This window comes from Lipophrys pholis (assembly GCF_963383615.2).
Source record: "Lipophrys pholis genome assembly, chromosome: 6".
Lineage (NCBI taxonomy): Eukaryota > Metazoa > Chordata > Actinopteri > Blenniiformes > Blenniidae > Lipophrys > Lipophrys pholis.
The window spans coordinates 19952367-19972313 of NC_137629.1; positions in this window are offsets into that span (position 1 = coordinate 19952367).

Sequence of the window (19947 nt, forward strand, 5' to 3'; positions counted from 1 at the left end):
CTTTCACTTATGCACGGTATTTGTGAGTGTTTTTTTTTTTTTTTTTCCTTTCTGTTTTGGTATGTGGGACAAGTGAGTACAATTTTGTGACGGTGTTTCATGCTGTCTTTTGCTGTGTGCGTGCATGTGCGCGAGTGCAAATAAAGTTCTGTGAAGCGCAGCAGCTCTACAAAGACTCAACAAACCAGTTTGACACCACTTTGAAGTTCAGCAGCTTCGCCGTATTTCAGCCATTGAAAAAAAAATACAAAGGCACATCAGCATCAGGCACGTAGGGAAGTAATGGCTCGAAAAGTGCAACATAATGGAGCAACATGTCCTCCCTGTTCAGTGTGGAGGAAAAACAGGTTGTAAAATACTGTAAACTGGCATTTGTCCGTGTTCTCCGAGCCAACTGCGCATCGAAATAGGTGGCGAATCAACACCAACAATGTGCAGTAACACCTGTATAATTAGAAACACTCTGAAGAACATACGTTTCCACATATTCCTGATAAAATCACATATAAACACTTTGTTACTATGGTGATATAAAGCTATTAGTGAAGACATTGTATGCCTGCGGTTTGGTCCTGTATTAAAAAATAAAACCGTTCAAACAAAAAAAAAAACACAAGTTTGGAGGAAAGGTGTAATGATCAGCACTAATGCTGTATTATCTTTTTAATCATGAACCATTTCTCATGAAGAAAGACGTTTAATCTTCACAAATCAGAAACACCCTTTGTACAATTTTAAGAAACACATCTTCTTTTAAGATCTATTATAATTATTATTACTCTGTAGAATATTGTTAAAAAAATCTTTTATATAATTAACTCAATTAAGTTTGATTTCACAGACAGAAGGACTGACTTTCTCACTCTCACTCTCAAACACACACACACACACACACACACACACACACACACACACACACACACACACACACACACACACACACACACACACACACACACACACACACACACACACACACACACACACACACAATGGTTCTAAACAGTAATGTGATACAGACAAGTATATTGTATTGGGCACATATGAAGTAAATGTTAAATGGATTTCACTTATATAGCGCTTTTCCACAATGTGAGTTGTCCCCAAAGCGCTTCACAATGTTATTCACTTTCACACACACGTTCACACACACACACGTTCACACACTCATGCCAATGGAGGTCGCTGCCATGCAAGGCACACAATCCGTCCATTGTGAACAATTTGGGGTTCGGTCTCTTGCACGTATGGACAGGGTGAGATGGGGAATTAAACCAACTGACTTAAGCTCTCAAGATAGGGGGTGTATATATATATATATATATATATATATATATATATATATATATATATATATATATATATGACACTCTTCTACAACCGCATGTTAAAATACACTCCACAAATCTTCTAGTTCTAAACAGCCACAGGTAAATGCACAAATCTGAAGGTGTCCGTCACAATCGTCCAAGAAATCGATCAGTAAGCTGCCAAATAAGACTTTATGCCTGCACTCAAACAACTGTCAATCAAACAGTGATTGAGGACATCCACTGTTCTAAACCTTCCCCATTTGTTCTTTGGCAAAAACAATGGCCACCTGGATTCATTTTGCACAAAAGTGGGTGCAGAGCTGGGAAAACCACTAACTGAATAAATGTCCTGCAGCTGCCACTGGTTTCTCTTTCCAGCATGACCTGCAGAACACCGCAGGAAAATAAATCTTAGTTTATAAGTACCGGGCTACTGCTAAACACTTTTTTTTCCCCCCTACCTCAGAAGTGATGAAAACAAATAAATAAATAAATAAATACAATTACTTCATCTTTAACAAATGGCATTAACACTTTCTCTGGATTTTGCCAAAACTATTTATTGAGTGTTTACTGCGAGCTTTGGCTATCACTGATACCAGCTCTCATACATCCTCTGTGCCGTCCACAATTTTCATATGCTGAGCTGCAGTGAGGGCACTGAATACCTCCGGGCAGGACAGATTCCTTAGTGGAGCTGAGTGGCGGTAGACTCAGTACTTGTTAGCCTGTGGTTACTCTTCATGGATGTCGGCTGACTTTGCAGATACTTGCTGCAACAGTTTGGTTGAAAGACAACTTTTACTTTTCGTATATAGTGCTCTAAATTAAATGTTGCCCCTGGTTCTCTGCATTTTCGTTACAGTGTGGACACTCTTCAGCAGAGGAATAAGTACCCGTCTAAGTAGATTTGTCATTTGTTATCAATTCTCCATGTTTACAGAAAAGACTATTGCAGCATTGTGACTCTCATGTGGTCTCTGATCGGTAGTTACACCTTGAGTATTTTGTAGCTCGATACAGCTTTGCAACAGATTTAACCTTTTAGATACATTGCGACCTTGTGTAACAGCATGCAACCTCTGGAAATGGTATCTCTATCCAGCCATGGTGCTTTAGAAGACACCACCTTTTAAAAGATGTTGACCTATTGGCTTGTTTGATGATTAACATCTAGGGCGGAGGTCACGGTGCTTGACAAAACACCCAGACGACTCTACAACCACTGAAATCTTGCTTAAGCTATGCAAAGCCTGACATAGAATACACAGCCCCTTTGACTGTTGCAGAGCACCACGGGTATTTCTGTCCGTTGAGAAGTTCCAGTAAAAGTTCAGAGGATTGTGCTCTGCCACACTCTGCATTATCATCCTCATTGTCACTGAACTTTATTGAAGGAAAACACAGCAAGGCCTTCCAGCTTACGAAGTGATACATCATGTAGGTATTATTCTTCAGCGGGCCACTGCGGCATGTTTCTGTTGTCCTTGGTGTTTACATTCTTAGGAACGAAATTATTGTTTTTCATCCTCACCTCGCCACAGTGAATCAAAGATTTAATCTAAGTATTGTCTATTTTATTGTTTACATCTATATAATACCACTTTGTCGACTTTGGAGCCCACTGGTGATGCAGACACAGCTACTGCAAGGGAAGAAGAGTTAAAGGGGGATAAATACACATGGAGAAAGAGAAAGTATGGGCAAGACAAAGAGAATAGGATCGAGAAATAGAGGGTTAGAGCGAGGTGGATTGCTAAAGCCGTCTCTCCCAGCTCTGGGGGTCATGTCAGTCTGATCTCATTATCCAGCACTTAGTCCTAGAACAAACAGCCAGTGGCCTCCATCCTTCCCTCCATCGCTCCATCTCTCTCTCCCTCCATCCCTTCCTAACGACTAGCACTGCTCATGTCCTAACAACTCGCTTGGCTCACTTACTGTCTAATGACTGCCACTCCTTATAGCCTGTGCTTCAAATCCCATTTATCTCCACTATTGTAGGCTCACATTCAGACCAGTCTGTTTCTAATGCCCTGAGAGAGCACAGCGGATGGAAAGAGAGAGAGAGTGAAAGAGTCCGAGGATGGGGCCCCTCCCCATCCTGGGTGAGTGTGTGGGAGGGTTGGTGAGGTAAGGTATCAGAATAGGAAAGAGAATTTCCTTCTGACATAAGTCATATTGTAATGAAGCTCTCAGGTGTTGCCATCAATCCCAAAACTCTAAATAGTCAGGTGCTCGTTTCCTCCCTTTCCTTTCTCACTTCATTTCAAGCTGGTCTGAAGTGGCAGGGAGTCTGGTAGATGATCCCCACCCCTTCAACTTCCATGCCATCCACTCGCATCCTTTTCCTTCTCCCTGTCCCTCCTTCTCCCTTCTCCATCTTTGTCCTGAGTGTTAATGTGCTAGATGGAGGTCTTTCACCCAGCAAGCACCATTACAGTCATTTCCTCTGTAATGTGAATGACGGCGATCCATTATTTATCCCAGACTTGCTCATTACTCCCCAACCCATTGCAATACCCTCCCAGACGAGGCTCTCACAGCCACTCCAGACATTACTTTATTAAGAGGGCGAGGCTGCAGTGGGCTTCCATGAACAATGCTGCGATAGTGCAGGTGTGTTGCACGCAACAGTTAAGTTCATCACCAGACGATGGAGCTGGATGGGATTCACTACTGTCTGGGAGTAAATTGCCATGTTCCCCCTGGACCAGTAAAGGTCAGGATAGCAGTCCAACCATACAGAGGATTTCTTAACAATTTCAATTATGGTTTCTTGAACTCTGCAGAGCAGAGAGTTGGAGGTGCAACTGATCTGAGAAGTTACTGTTCAGCAAACAAAGGGGGCGATGGAAGTGGATGACACAAAGAGTTTACAATGGACACAGAAGTGACGGCAGAGCTATTGTGCGTCTCACCGTGGTCTACGGATATATACAGTGTCGTCAAGTTCGAAGATTTCACCTTAGAAGGGAGTATCACAAAGCTTTGTTAAACACAAACCCTATGGCATTTTTAATTGGATTTTGAATCGTTACAAGAAATAAGCTAAATGCTATTGTCACATCAGCATTGAGATTTTTCTTCAGAAGTGCACATGTTTCTGGAATATAGAAGCTTGAAGAGGATGCTGAACATCGGCAACAAGGCCATGCATGAACTTTATAGCTTGTTGTACTCATGCTTGGTATTGTGCAAGATTTTGGTTAACCGTCTGTTGTAAAGTAATCTGATTTCAGTTGTGGTTCCTGTTAAATTATCATCTGTTTGGTTGGTTGATTGCTCCAGTGCTTTTGTTCATCCGCTCCATTAGGAGGGACTTAGTCTGACTTACTTACTCTTTCCTTTTAACGGCATTTACATTTTTGATGAAAATGTAATACATTTTACACGTTGTTCTTTGCTCAGTGTTTCCACTTCCTGCAATAACAGACACAATTTATCCCTAAACTTCCAACATATATTTCCATTTAAACCTGCTTATCTCCTCTAGAAGGTCTGTCTTCTTATTATAGACTAATGCTTAATATGAACCGATAAATCTAAAAGTTAGAAAAGGGTAAAAGCTGCAATGGTGGACTAGTCCAGACTCAGTGGATTAACATATTGTCCGAGAGAATTTTGTCTTTTTTTAACGCCATTTGCTGGCACATTGAAGATTGAAAAAATTCAAGCAGAAAGTAAATGTGAAAAGTTGGTTGAGTCCAAAACCTTATTTTCAATATCCGCACATCTCTCTTTGGGCAACATCCCGAAATTGACTGAAGTAAGAGAGAATTGGAAGCACTAATATGTAAATGTATGCTGGTGGGATCTGACTTATTTCTGCAGCACTAAGTTTCAGTCAACGGTGGCGGCATGGAGAAAACCTAAATTCATTTGTTTTAGTTAAATGTCAATTGCTGAAAACATTAGGAAAATCTTTCTTTCTTTCTTTCTTTCTTTCTATCATGTTATTTTTTTCCCCTCATTTCATTCCATTGAATGTTTACATAATTGAAAAGGAGCATAAAGAAGATAAAGTTATGGTGGGTGCCCCTTTCTTCAAACACAATAACAGAAATAAATATACAAAATGGAGTGATGCGCAATTTACAGAATATTAAAATCAACACAGACACAAATCATGTAATTTCAGCAGGTTCAAATCGAGGCTGGCTGTAACTTAGTTTAGCTCATAGCTTCCCAAAGAATATATTACCTGTCGTTCACTGACAAATCATATTTCAGCTAAATCAATGTAACACTTAACTTAATTATTGTGGCTCATAGGATTTGATTATTGTCCATTTGAAGTCTGATTTTAAAAGTGGCTTACAGTCGTTTTTTTTTGGCTTTGCTAGGAGAAAGCACACTATTAGAGAATTCACGTCATCAACTTTGACTGAAATGTATAAATTCAGAGCTAATATGCTTACCTAACCAATGGCTGCTCCCGAAAGGATGATTTTCATTAGTTTATGGTCTTGTATACAAACTATTGGACTCTGTCTACTACACCATTTGATGAGAGTTTAAAGTGTCAATATGTTTTCTTATATTTAAGTGTTTTTGTGTTTTTTTCCATTCCCTTTAAAAACAAATGTTTGTGTGTGTACACCTTGTTGCAAATTGTGAGGACAGATTTGCCAAGCACATAAAGCATATCCAGCTGTGGCTTTGCACTGAGCTGCTTTGTGACAAATAAACAGTTTCTTTGTGTCAGTTAATCTTTCTGACAAAGAGAAAAAAAACATGCACGATGGGCTCCTGTTTGATTCTAACCTAATGTGCTCTACTTCATAAACAGAGTACATACCTATGGCACTGTTTCTAAATGTATATTTGCACATAGTTCTACTTTGAGATGCACAAAAAGACAATCTTGCAGGTATTTCTTAAATGTCAGGGAAATACCCCTCCAAGCAGCTGTAATCAGCCAATTTCAGCTCCTCAGTACATGTTCAGAAAAAGAATGTGTAATGGCCATGACTGACCTGTGAGCCAGTTTTCTATGTATATGCAAAATTTGTCATTCTTGAAATAAGATAAAAAAACACTGTGTCTCTGTCTCAAAGCCTGGTTTCAGTTTAATAATAGTGACACTGTTTTCTGTTCCCTTAACTTGGCAATGTGTTTGCCACGAATGCACCTGACTGCAATTTATTCTAAGATCAACATGCCCATTGGGGCACAGATGTTTGCAAGTGCATTTGCTATTTAAGGATTGCGAGCACTGGATGGGAGAATGACAGTGTGAAACAAGCAAAGTACTTCCACCACGGCAGTAAGCTGGGGCCTGTAGTTGTCTAAGCTCAGTGCACTGAACGCAAGAGCTGCTAGAAGATAATTTCAAAATGCCAGTGTGGTAATTAAAGTTTGACCAAGTGACGGCAAAAGTATCCCCACATTTGCATGTTTTCGTCAGTTGAGGAGACAGACACTCTCAATACCTCCAAGGTAAGGCTGGCAACTTTCTAAAAGCTTATATTTATGGCTGGTTCAGGTGACCCTGAACTATCCCTCAGTGATACCGCTGTAGTTAGGCTGCTGGGAGACCTCCCACGATGTGCTGAGCACCTCTCGTCTACCCTCTGTGCAATTATATGCCTCCAGCATGTCATTATCATTATGCCTTCCGTCTCTGCTTCTGCTTCTGTGTGCCTGTCCTCTTTCACCCTGCAGGTATGTCTGGCTCAGGACCGGCTCGTTTCTGATGTGTGATTCTTGGTCCAAACAACCTGCTTAGAGTTTATTGGTTTGCTTCGCTGTGGTTTTGTTTTCTCTCCTTGCTAACTTCTCACCCCAAGTGGTGGAGGCAGATAGCTGTCCACCTCTGAGACAGGTTCTGTCTCTCTTCTGTCAGAGTTTTCCCTCCCCACTGTTGTTAAGTGCTGGCTCATGTGGGAGTTGGGGAATTGTTATTTTTCTCTTCATTCTATTGCAAGGTCCTGACCTGACCGTGTGTAAAGTGCCCCCTACATTGTTGTGGTGTTATATATATATATTTTTTTTAAAACCACGTGAATTTTAAATACCACTTCATTTCCTCATTGTATCTTTTTTCGCCAGTAAACAAGGCCAGCAGATGCCTCTACAGATCATGACTTTGCCTTGATGCAGGATGATATACTGTCGAGAGATAAATAGATAGAAAGAGGGAACACACAGAGACAATGGAAAAGGGAGAGGAGAAAAAAAGGCATCTGCGTGTTGTAATTAGAAAAACTCACTGAATATGGTCAGATCTGATGAAGCCTTTTTTTAGAACATTGACAAATGAACTGCAAATTAGAATGGTGCGGAGACAGTTTCATTAATCTCAGACTTTATCTAAGGTTTATGGAATGGTGCTTAATAAAGCCTCACACATACAGAATGTTCTTTGCCATAACTGGTAATGATTATAGGATATTAATGTCTTATGAAACTAATGAATCGACAGCACACACATGACCTCTTTTGGCACCGAGTTGCATTACAGTGCACAAACGGTTCTTTGTGTGATTCTGTTTTGCTGGGATCTATCTTCTGTCGCTTATTTTCACGCTGATACCATGCACACTTCTTTTTCATCTATCGAACTGCTATTCGTTCTCTCTCTTTCTCTCTTTTCTCACAAGGTTGCAGCCATACGGTCTCCTACTCTATCATGAACATGCCCCCCCCCCTCGCCGCCTGTGACACCAAGACTTGAGGGATCCAGTGAGTAAGGCTACGTCGGTGCTGTCAGACAGACCTCAGTCACAGTCTCTACCCCTGTCTGGTGCAGAGGTGTGCACACATGGCAAATTAATCCCTATGCCCCGTCTGGCGCACATAGAGCTCACGTCAAAAGTAGTACGCTATGTCGAGATTGTCGTGACATTTTCTAAAGACAGACACACTGTGGGAAGCTTTTACACTCAGATGCAACACCAAGAGAGGTAGAAACAGAGAGCGGCAGGCCTAATGAATGGAGAGACTACAAGAGAAAGGGAAAAGGATAAAACAGGCAGGCTAATGAAGGGTAAACGAAGGGACACAAATAAAGCAGCTAATGAGACAGATGCATCAACCTGCTGTGACCTTTTCCTCTTTATCTAATCATGCATGCCTTATTATGGTCTTTTTATTCACTGTTTACCATTAATAATAGTTGTTTCTGTCTCTTAGGCCCCCATGCAGCACTCACACAGATTACAACCTCAAATCAAACCCATTTGTTTTTCTATCTCCCATTTGTTTCACTTAGTCTTTTCATCTATTGATTACATTTATTTCTGCTCAAACATTCCCACTGCCCAGCATCAGAGATCAGTTTTTAGGCGCTTAGGAAATAAATTATGAGGTCTCTCTTTTGTTGCTTTTCAGAACGTGGTTAAGATGAACAGAGCGATTAGTTTGTATTGAATAAGCTTAAAAAAAACAAAAACCACAACAACTATTGGAAGCACCTGACCCCAGGTTGCTTCAGGTCCAGCATCAAATCTCACCGGAGCTCAGTAGTCAATACTGGCCTGGCAGCGAGGCTTTGTGCCAGCAGTTCTTGCCGTTGTCGTGCTGGTAAGACCAGAAAAAAGCAAAATGGCCTTTTCATTTGCCAGGTGGTAGAAAACACTTTCTCACACAGCTGAGGAATGCCACAGCTATTTGAGTCAACTTCTAAATGTGTCTTTGAGAAGGAGTTAAATACTACAAGCTTGCTGCACACGACCATGAAAGAACACCATTTTAACTATGCATGCTTCTGCAAAAAGAAAAAGTAGAATCCACGGCCCTTACTGATCTGTGGAGTCTTCACCAGATGTTGCACCACAGCTGGTTCTGTGCTATCAGGTGCTTCAAATTGACCATACTCGATTTAATTGCTTGGTTACTTTGTTATCTTCATCCAAATGTAGTTTCTGAAATGATTTTACAAGCTGACTAAATCAAGCCGCCATATGCCTTGGTGTGTTTTCAGCAGCCGAAAAATGAATGGAGCTCTTAAACAACAACTGCTGTTCTTCCCCCTTGAGAACCTGAGATGTGGCTGGGAACACGCTGCTGTTTTTACAGCATAATGCTTCCCCATCAAAGATGGAGGCGCTCTACCAAATGACTAATAGCAATTTTACACAGATGCACAATTATTTGTGTCAGGGAAGACGAAAACACTTGGCGAAACGGATGGAAGAAAACATGTTTCTGCCGTGTTTCTTTGAAGGTAGTCAAAGGAAACAAGCCCCCTGGGAACCATTCGAAAAGGCCCATAGTGAAAACTGAATTCAGAGATAGGGCTGTTCTTTTAATGGAGATGTTTCACCACTTATCGCTGATCTGACTCCATGACTGTGAGACTCATTTTGAAACAAGGAACTCCTTTACATGTTTGTTTGTTTTATGTGGTATATAATCCTGTGAATGTGCATTGTGTTTAAACACAGTAACACATGTCTCTTTGTGATATTCTCCCTTTCAACCTAATCAGATAAATACTTGGTCATGACAATTATTTCAAATATAGAAATCACACCTGCATAATGGACTACAATATCCAGTTAGATGCAAACCTTTAATTGTAATGCTGCTCCCCAGTCTGCCCCTATTGGATTGACTTGGCTCTGACTTTTGTGGTGGCGGGCCTTTGTACAGGCTGTAGTTTGAAGTGGTGCCTGGAGGCAAACGGACCGGTAGATCTCAGTGCAGGTAACACGGATAGAGATAAGACACACTTTGAACTCGTTAATGATGGAAGGACTGTTGAAAATTGACGTTGATACACTTCGTTTCCGCAGCATCATATCCAACCGAGCTGGCGCTGCCGCATCCGTTTTGTTCTGGGCAGAACCTGCAGATCCGTGTGGGTTGAGAACACAATGGCATTTGGTTTGAAGGATGGGAGGGAAGTGGCAGGACTACAGGGATCAGAGATCAAACCAATCGCCTGCAGTGCAAGGAGGATGTAGAAAAGGAATGGAGGAGGAGAGAGTTGAAGAGAAGTGATCTCATATACAGCCTACGGGACTCTCAGGTGTGAGGGAGGAAAGGACGACTGTCTATTTTCCAATCTCATTCCTGTTGAGACCAGTCTCTCCATCCATGCTATTTAGGTGGTGTGTGTGTGTGTGTGTGTGTGTGTGTGTGTGTGTGTGTGTGTGTGTGTGTGTGTGTGTGTGTGTGTGTGTGTGTGTGTGTGTGTGTGTGTGTGTGTGTGATGGTATCTTCCAGCTTGCCTGGAGACATGGCACTGTGTTTCACAGCTAGATCAGCAGTAACAACCACTTCCACTACCAGAGCTGTCACACGCCGCCACTAACAAAGCTACAGCTCCCACTGCTAACACAGGTCACATTTAACAAGGATAGCAGCATGGATTGTGCCCATACTGTGCCTAATGTTTTTTTTCACATTAAGACTCTATATCTAATTTCACATAGACTGCGCGTACAGTAATCACCCACGTACGCACTTACAGTGTTACCGTTTAAACCATTTATTTTCTGGTTAAGGCTATTCTCTACAGCGCAATTCAAATGCAGTGCCATTGTTTTAAGCGTTGTTATGGAAGAAAGCATTTAAAAATGCATTGGTCATAAATTCAAATGTGAAGCATTGATTTTTTATTTTTTTTTGTGAATTCCACCTCCCCACTTTGGGGTAATATTTAAATGGCTGAAAATTAATAGGAACATCGACAGCCATTATGTGGAAAGAGGTGGTTGTAGCTATTGTGTCGTTAAAAAGAGGCGAAAAAAAATTAAACATGCAATTAGTTTTGTGGCAAGGTGGGGAGCAATAAATATCCCGCTTTGATGAAACTCAGACACAAATGCTGCGGCACACCTAATAGATCCACCACTTTCCTCTTGCTTATATATCTCTTTTCAATTTCCCTCCTATTATTTGCAATGTAAGCAGCCCAGAATAAGATGATATATATTTTATCCTACACACCACTGGGGACATAATATAATGGAAAGGCAGATAAAAACAAGGGGGCGGGGGGGGGGGGGGGGGGGGACAGAAAGGACATAGGTAGATAGTGTACAGGGAGAGATGGACAGGGAGATAGAGAAGGACGTGCAGGTTCATCCCAAGGGAGGTGCTGGCCTTAATTATGCTAGTGTGGCTCATCAGTTTCCCGGCTGGCCTATGGCCTCAACGTCCTTCCTCCTTGTGGACTGGGAATTATACATCGCGGCAGTGTTTGTCCATAGAATTAGTCTGAGAGATTAACAGCTAAACACCCACAGATCACATTGGGAGCCCGCGGGGACCCTGCTGCCTGGGGAGCAGAGTCCAGATAGATGTAGAGAGCCAAAGGAGGAGGAGGAGGAGGAAAGAAAGAGGTGGAAGAAGGCGGTGGGTTTCTATAGACTCTGGAGTGCATGAGGAACTTTACCTGCTCGGTTATTTCTGTCTGTAAAACCTACAGCCCCAAAGGCAGGAAGAAGGCTCAAGTTTTGAATATAAAGGCAGAAAAAATAAAAAAAAAAACAGAGAGGAAACAGACGTGAGCGATGAGGAAATTGAGTATAATGGGGATAGATGGGGTAATGTGAAAGGGTGAGAAGAAGGGAGGAGAGGAGAAGCGAGCAAGTCATGCAGGGACTTACTAATTGGAACAACAGCAGCAGTACTCTATTCCTGAGTGACTAATTCTACGCCAGGAAGTATTGTTAGTGACATCTTCCACTCGGTGTAGTGCTTTCCAGCTACAAATGTTAAGAATGGTGACAAAAACCCAGGAGAGGATGCATTTCATTACTTTATAATGGCTCAATAGAATGTGCACTCAGCGGAAAAGGGGAATGTAGATTTTGGAAATGAAAAGAGAAAAAGAAAAAAGAAAAAAGAAAAAAACCCTGAGCATTAAAAGAAGAATCCAGTCAAAGATTTGTTTTCGTTCTTTCCAAATTACTCTCACCTGCAAGCACTAACTTTGAAGAATCTGCTGTTTAAAAAGGGAAACCGGCTTTGCAGATATGACAGCATCTAGTGATTTTGAATACCTTTGAGCAATTTTTCATCAAATCATTTGACAAAACAGCCCCACAAGATTGATGCATTCTGAAAAGTGCTTCAAAATAATAGAAAAGATTCAATAACACTTGTAGAAAATAGAGAAATTGATGTGCCGGTAATGGAATTTCATGACGGGACTCATCCCCAACCGTAATCATAATTTTCCAATGGCGACGTACGGCGGAGATGAGACACAACTTAAACAAACGTATGTGTACAAAAACAATGTGTGAAAGAGGGTAATTAGTATCATGAAATACAGAGAAATGTCACGATGAATACGTTTTGAATACCACAAAGACGCTGGTGCTAAAATGTGCTGTCACTTGATCAAAAGGGCGCTTCAGCTTGTGTCAGCTTTCATAATGCTCGCCGAGCAGACAATATTGCTGAAAGAGAACACTTACAGTGTGTGGTGTCAACGTAGCCCGAAATGACTGCGTTGTGTAGCCATGGCGAAGGCTCTGGAGTGCCAGCGGAGTAAATTAAATGCTGTTTATGTTTACTCGCTTTCTATGGTTCGGCCACTCCAGAGAGCTTGCGAGCCGGAACAGGTTTTCTCGGATCTATTCAGCATCTTTCGGTTTTGATCACGACGTCATGACAGACAAATGCAAAGTGGTGCCAACAAGAGGCGACGCTATTCTGTGGCTGGAGCTTCTCCCTTTAAAACAGGGGAGGCAAAAACACTCACGGCCTCAACTTAAGTAGCACAGCTACTGCTATAAAAAGAAATAAATAAATGAATAATTGATCGGTACACATCTTACTCATTTAAGACAAATAATGAAAACTGCACTAAAAGCCCTTTTGATAATAATGAGGGTGGACAAGCATGGATCTTTAACTATCATTTGCACTCCTTGCTGGCAAATAATAAAGTAAAACTATCGTCACAATAAATGCGTTGAAAGTTTTGAAATGAGAATTAAAAACACTATGTAGTGAATATAACAATGACATGTTTTTGAAAAAAACATAAACACACGCAAAGACAAACTTGACACTTTGCCTGAGGCCCCGTAACAAGTCTTCTACCTAAACGTAAAAGCAATGATTCATTAACAGAAGTAGTTTTGTCTCTTTATCTAATTATTTTCCATTTCCTTTTTTATGATTTCTTTTCTGTTACAAAAGGTCCCTTTGTATCTATGATGGGGCTCAACCTTCCAAGCTTTTCAGAAAGGTTTGGGATGGGAGGAAAAGAAAAACAGAAATGTTAATATTAACTTTAAGCTGACTGTACTGTGTACATCTCCATATTTCCAAATCCAAAAAACACATACATTAAAAAACTGAACAAAAAAAATGTATATACAAATGGCAGTGAAACAAATTAGTTACGAAGGAGTGTGATTTATGAAGTTTGTAATTTTTTTCCACTCCTTTATGGAGACGTAGTTTTCATTGTATTGCATTTGAGGTAACATCTACAGAATAGTGTATTAGGTGATGCAATTTTAAGCAAAAAAAGTAAATAATTACTAGGACTTCTAAAGTTACCATACCTACCATACCTCACCTCATGTGAAAATATACAAATTGAATTAAACAGAATGACCTTGGATACAAGATTATACTGAGCTTGTTCCAAACACAACTTCCACACCAAGAACATTCCAGGATCAGAGGTTCGCAAGTCTGAATCCCTCTGCTGACAGGATCACACTGTGGATACCTCAGCAAGGCACAGACACAGACTCCCACCAGCCCCCCGGGGCCGCTATTCCCAGTGAGTGTAGTTGAGGTTAACTATGAACATGAGGGTTTAAATACAGAGAAATGATTTCCCAAAGAGGGATCAATAAAGTATGCTTTCTTCTTCTTTCTTTTGAACACGGGTTCCATGCTGTGAGGCACAAGTGAAAACCCCCACTGAAACAAAACACACAAATTTGACAATAAAAATCTGGAAACTACAAATATTTGTGTTGGAGTAAACACACACACACACACACGAGTAATCTACTTATGTACAGCAGAACCAAGTCTTTGAACTTCCTACTTTTCCTTTTCAGCAAACTCTGGCGACAAAGAAACTACGCGGCTTTACCTTCGTGTACAGCGTGCAGGGGGCCGGCTATACCTGTTGTCCTGACACAGGCCAGCTTTTCAGGATGAGACAATGGTGTCAGCCTTAGGAGTTCTGTTGTAATTGAGTATTAATGAAGGCAGGGATGAAGGGGGGGGTGCTTGATGTCTGATCTGTTAACAGTGGCAGGGCCTCTGCGGTGCAGGCTGCTAGCGTCTCTATGTTTTAGAGGATTTACTTATCTATTATGTATGAAGGATTAGTCTCCTTCTGCTCTACCCACTGGTGGGATATCAGCTCCTCGATAGCCTTGACTGCCAGCCTCCGCACTTGTTTGCAGATTTGGAGCCCCCGCTGCTACACCCCTCCGCCCTCTGTGTCCTGTTTAACCTTGAAGACGTGGAGCCAGAAGTCCTCCTAACGATCCAGTCCTGATGGGAAACCCCCGCTTCTGGTCTCCGATACGTGACTGGTGGCTCAGGTGCTTGGGGACAGCGCGGGGTTAAGCGGTCGGTGCCAAAGTGGAACACAAACGCAGGTACTGAATGACGCGCACACACACGTGCATGCACGCACACGCACGCACGCACACGCACACACACACACACACACACACACACACACACACACACACACACACACACACACACACACACACACACACACACACACACACACACACACACACGCTGATTCCTGCATATATACACACAATGGGGCCGCGGGGTTCAGCTGCTCACCGACAGCTTAGAATTGGCTTGTTTCATATGCATATAAATATTAATAAAAGATCCTCGACGGGCCACAGTCCGGCTATGCTCCTGTAATCTCTTACAATTGAAAGCCAAGGCTCATGAGAGGAGAAGGAGAGGAGGCGAGAGAAAGAGGGAGCGAGAGATAGAGCCAGGGAAAGAGAAAGAGAGAGTATAAAAGGCCTTTGTGATTTATCATTCTGAAAATGTCTCAGATGTGGAGAAGGTCTGTAATCCATCAAAATCTCTTTTCTTATTAAATTCTTCAGGATACACTTTCCACTCCCTAAATGTGGCTCACTGTCCCTTTTGATTTGATGCATAAATAGATAAAAGACCAGGAACTAAGTGAAACACCCGTACCTTGGGAGACAAAGGAGTGTTTATCAAATTATGTTCATGCCACATGTACAGTAAGGCATCAGTGCCTTGGCATAGTTTACATGTAGCACAGAAACTGGGGATATAACCTTCTTCTCTGATCAATACAGACACTGTATCTTTGTGTTTTTCAAAATTGTCACGGTTGAAGTAAAACTGTTGAATATGACATGGTTTATGAGTTCCCGGAAAGTATTTCCCTCATGAGCAAATCTCAGAGACTACTGAGAAAACTTCAGTTCCAGCAGATATTACTCACTGAGCATTCGCCGAGGAAGATGGAGATCAAAACCACACAGACAGTGCAGCCAATGGTGAGCTCTGTTCATTAAACCCAATGTAGCCGGGTGTAATAGCGATCATCCCGAGACGCTTTTGTCATGTATCTGAGTAGCATGCAGAAATAGCGACGCTGTTTAATGCTGTAATCCACAGCAGGACGGTCTGTTTGAAATATTGACGTGTCCCGCACTCTTTTTCAGCTCCCTTTCAATTTAAGTGACATTTCCAGTGATGTTTGACTTTGAGAGAGGCAATGATGACACTTTTCCTGTGTGAAGCTGCAGCTGCTCCAGTAAAATAATCATAAGTAGACTTTTTGCTGTAGTTACTTTAAACCCTTTCCGAAGGATTTGAAAATCTCTAACTCGGGGAAACTCCAAGTTGAAAAAGAAAATATTGTGCCAGAACATCGCTGTCTGGCACAATATTTTCTACACGTTCACAGTAGATCGGATCTTCCCCCTTTATGCCCTTGTCATGCCAGTACACTGACTCCACGGTGGTGACAAGGACATGATCCCTTACTGGCTTTCCAGCACTGCCAATTCAGAGTTGTAGGGCACACAATCGAAACACTGCTGGACAACATGCAAAAAAAAGAACATCTTAAAGGTTATGGGGTAACATACCCAGCCCTTCATATTTAAAGCCTTTGAAAGTCATACATCGTGAGAGAGTAAAGTGGTACCACATTTAAAAATGAACGCATTGCACCAATTCAGAATTACGGAGTGCAGCACAATGGGCCTTTTATGAGTTGTACAAGGTTTCAAACTCAAATTGAAACATGTCAGGTCAGGCAGGGCAAAACATGTTTTTATTAACGTGAAAGACATTAAGAGAACTTCATGTTTCTAACCTTTTTTGTTCTTTCAATTTCAAATTAGGGGCTTCGGTGGTTGTTATTTATCATCCGATGTGACAAACCCATTTTGTGTAGAATTCAATTTAAACTGTAATTGTTGGAATGGAAAGACAAAAAGGAAAAAAAAAAAAAGCAAAAGACACAAAGGCAGAATGAAAGACACAAAGAAGGAAAGTGCACGGGCACTGGCCACCACCAGTGACTTTGTAATGAGGTAGTAGTTGCCATGGAGACAAGGCTTTATGACACTCTACCAAATATGAGGCCTTGCCCTCTTCCAGTATGGTGTGTGTGTGTGTGTGTGTGTGTGTGTGTGTGTGTGTGTGTGTGTGTGTGTGTGTGTGTGTGTGTGTGTGTGTGTGTGTGTGTGTGTGTGTGTGTGTGTGTGTGTGTGTGTGTGTGTGTGTGTGTGTGTGTGTCCTGAGTACAGCCACACAGAGCCTGCTTCACTGCTTTCACAAGTAGGCTTGAATACCATGAATTCTACCCTTTCTTTGAGGATAGGATATGGTGTCCTGGTGTCCCCTGTCTCTCCCACAGCGCCCACCCCAGAGATGACGCTCCGCAGGGGTCTGCTTGTCTAATTACAGTCCCAGCCCTGACCTTGGCTTCCTGACGAGGTTTATTTGACTGGCCGAGTAGACCACAAGCCATGGCTTCTTGTGTGCGTGCTGTCCCCAATGCCGCGATATCGAGTGGAAAATAAGGCAGGGGACTGCTGCCTAATGCTTCCCGATTGCTGTTAATTCAATGAATGAATGGCCTTGCCTTGATTTACCCTTGCTTGTGGAGAGAGTAAATGGGCAGCAAAATGCATGAATAATTTTAGAGTATCAAGCAGTGGAACAGAGATGATACAGACACAGCCCAACCAGACAGGCTCCCCTGCCTCATTTTATGACTCAACCCACTCCCACACCTAAACCCCGTACCTGGGATTCACCCATATGAATGGAGACACGCACTTAAAAACATGAGTTTTCATGCCTTCTGTGGACTTTGCTTTGACTCATTCTCATTTCCGATGAATTTACTTTTCAAATTTGGCTATAATTACTACTCTAAAAGGGCTCATATTATCCAGCTTTTCAACACTTTCACATGGTCTCGTTGGTCCAAAAACCTTGTATTAAAAGTTTATTGCCCCAAATCCAGAATTTCCTTGATGTTCATCCATTTGAATATTGGATCATAGGAGCTGCATTCAGAATCTGCTGTGTCTGTGTGAGCCGCACTGTCTCCGGCCACACATGCCCATCTTCGGAAGAGGAGGAAGTACTTCCTCTCGTGGTGCCATGTGCCAGTTTGTGACATGTGCCAGTTTGTGCCAATTGTGGCAGTGTGAAAGGGAGGGCCTTCCTTGATTGGGATTGGCGAAACTCCCAATGACACAATATAGAGTTTGATTTATGATTTGCTCGTTGGAGCAACACACTTTTTAAAAAATTGAAACAAGCCAGGGGGAGACAGGACATATTTTCTTCACTTCTGGGGCGTCATTCCCAGGTATGGTGATGCATATTACTGTTGGAAAACCATTAGAAAGTGAATTTTGCATAATATGATGCCTTGAACCTAACCATAAAAGATGCCTTCACCAAAACATTTGACTACCTTCATGAGTTTTGTCCCCACTAGAATGATAAATCCCTAGAATGTGTGTGTTTGTGAATAGATTTGGTCCCCACAAGAGTAATAAATATGTAACTGTATATCACGCAAATTAAAATGCCCCTGTCGTATTAAAGCTGCCTCTTTACCAAAATTCATGCAAATGTGCATATGTATGCAGAGAAACATAAAGAAAAAGAGAGTATACTGAGGGTAAATTATTCCTTGTATGCCTTTATTATTTGAGCACCCAACACTTAAATAAATTAAGTAATGGAGCCTTTTCCATGCTGCAGAAAACACACATAAGGGGATTCAAGCATTGGGTAGACCCTTAAAAAAAGGAAGTGAAGAGAGCTTGAGGTCTACTCTCTTCAAACAGAGTGGTGCGTCTGCTCATCTATGCTGGATTCAATGATTATCAGAAGGGAAAGGCAGGTGAGAGCAGAGTACCACTCATATAGACTCCTGTTTAATAGCTGGAACAATAAGACTGATTGTGTTGATGTTAAAATTAGTATTTTCATCTAATAAATGAAAGGTTTTGGCTCCTGAATCAATTCAGAGTGGATGGTAAGGAAAAGTAGAATTACTGCTCGATGGTTGTTTGCCTCTTGCCAACAAGCAAAGATGCAATTGACATTATTACTTGCTCAGACTCATGAGTATAAGGACTGTGAGCTCAGAAAAAGGTAGTAAACTGAGACTTGCTTGGATAAAAGTGCAGCGCAACATTAGGTAAAATTGTGATATGTGATAATTGAATAGAAAATTAGAATGGAATAGAAATAACTCATTAATCCCACAGTGAAAATCTGTGTAGCTCTGTTCAACACAGAATAAATAGAGTAGACGTTAAGATCTCAATAAAACAGAATGAAAATTAAATATGGAATATTAAATGTTAATATTTACAGCGCTAAGTGGTGGCTGGCATAAGAATCAAATTACCACAGAAACACAACAAACACTATTTACAGGGAGGAGTTATGGAGTCTTATGGCCACAGGAAGGAAAAGTATCTCCCGTAACGCTCTGTAGTGCACTTGGGTGGTACAACTCTGTTCCTGAAGGTAAGACTGTTGTTAAATATTGCAATATGATTTGCAATAAATATTTAATTGGCTGATGCAGTTTTAGACTACATTGATGACTTTGTCCTGTCGGATTTCCTCTTCTGCTAAATAACTTTTTTTGTTTAAATAATTCACACAAGATATTATTTTTTTCCTTTGTTGTTTTCAATTTTGTCCATTAACGCTGAGGTTTTCCCAAGAAGGGTATCGTTAGCAGAGCAATTTGTTGATTATTGTTGTCTTTGGTCTCTTATACTTGATTTTTGTGCTTCTCAGTTCTGTACTTTGGCCTGCAGGTATGGAATAATGAGGGCTGCATGGCTTGGTTGGTAGAGTGGTCGTCTCCCAATCGGAAGGTTGCAGGTTATATTCCCATCTCTGCCTGTCTACATGCCTCGCTTCTGTCAGTCTGCCCCAGGGCAGCTGTGGCTACATACGTAGCTTACCACCATCGAGTATGGAGTGAATGAATAATGCAATGTAAAGTGTCTTTGAGTGTCCAGAAAAACACTATATAAAACCCATGCATTATTATTACATTATTTAGATTTAGTCAATCACACATTTTCTTTTTGTGATTTAACTGTGATTAATCACACTTTCCTTTCATATTTTAAAGGTGTCATCCTTAATTTAAAGAGCATGAATGCACCATGCACAAGGAAAC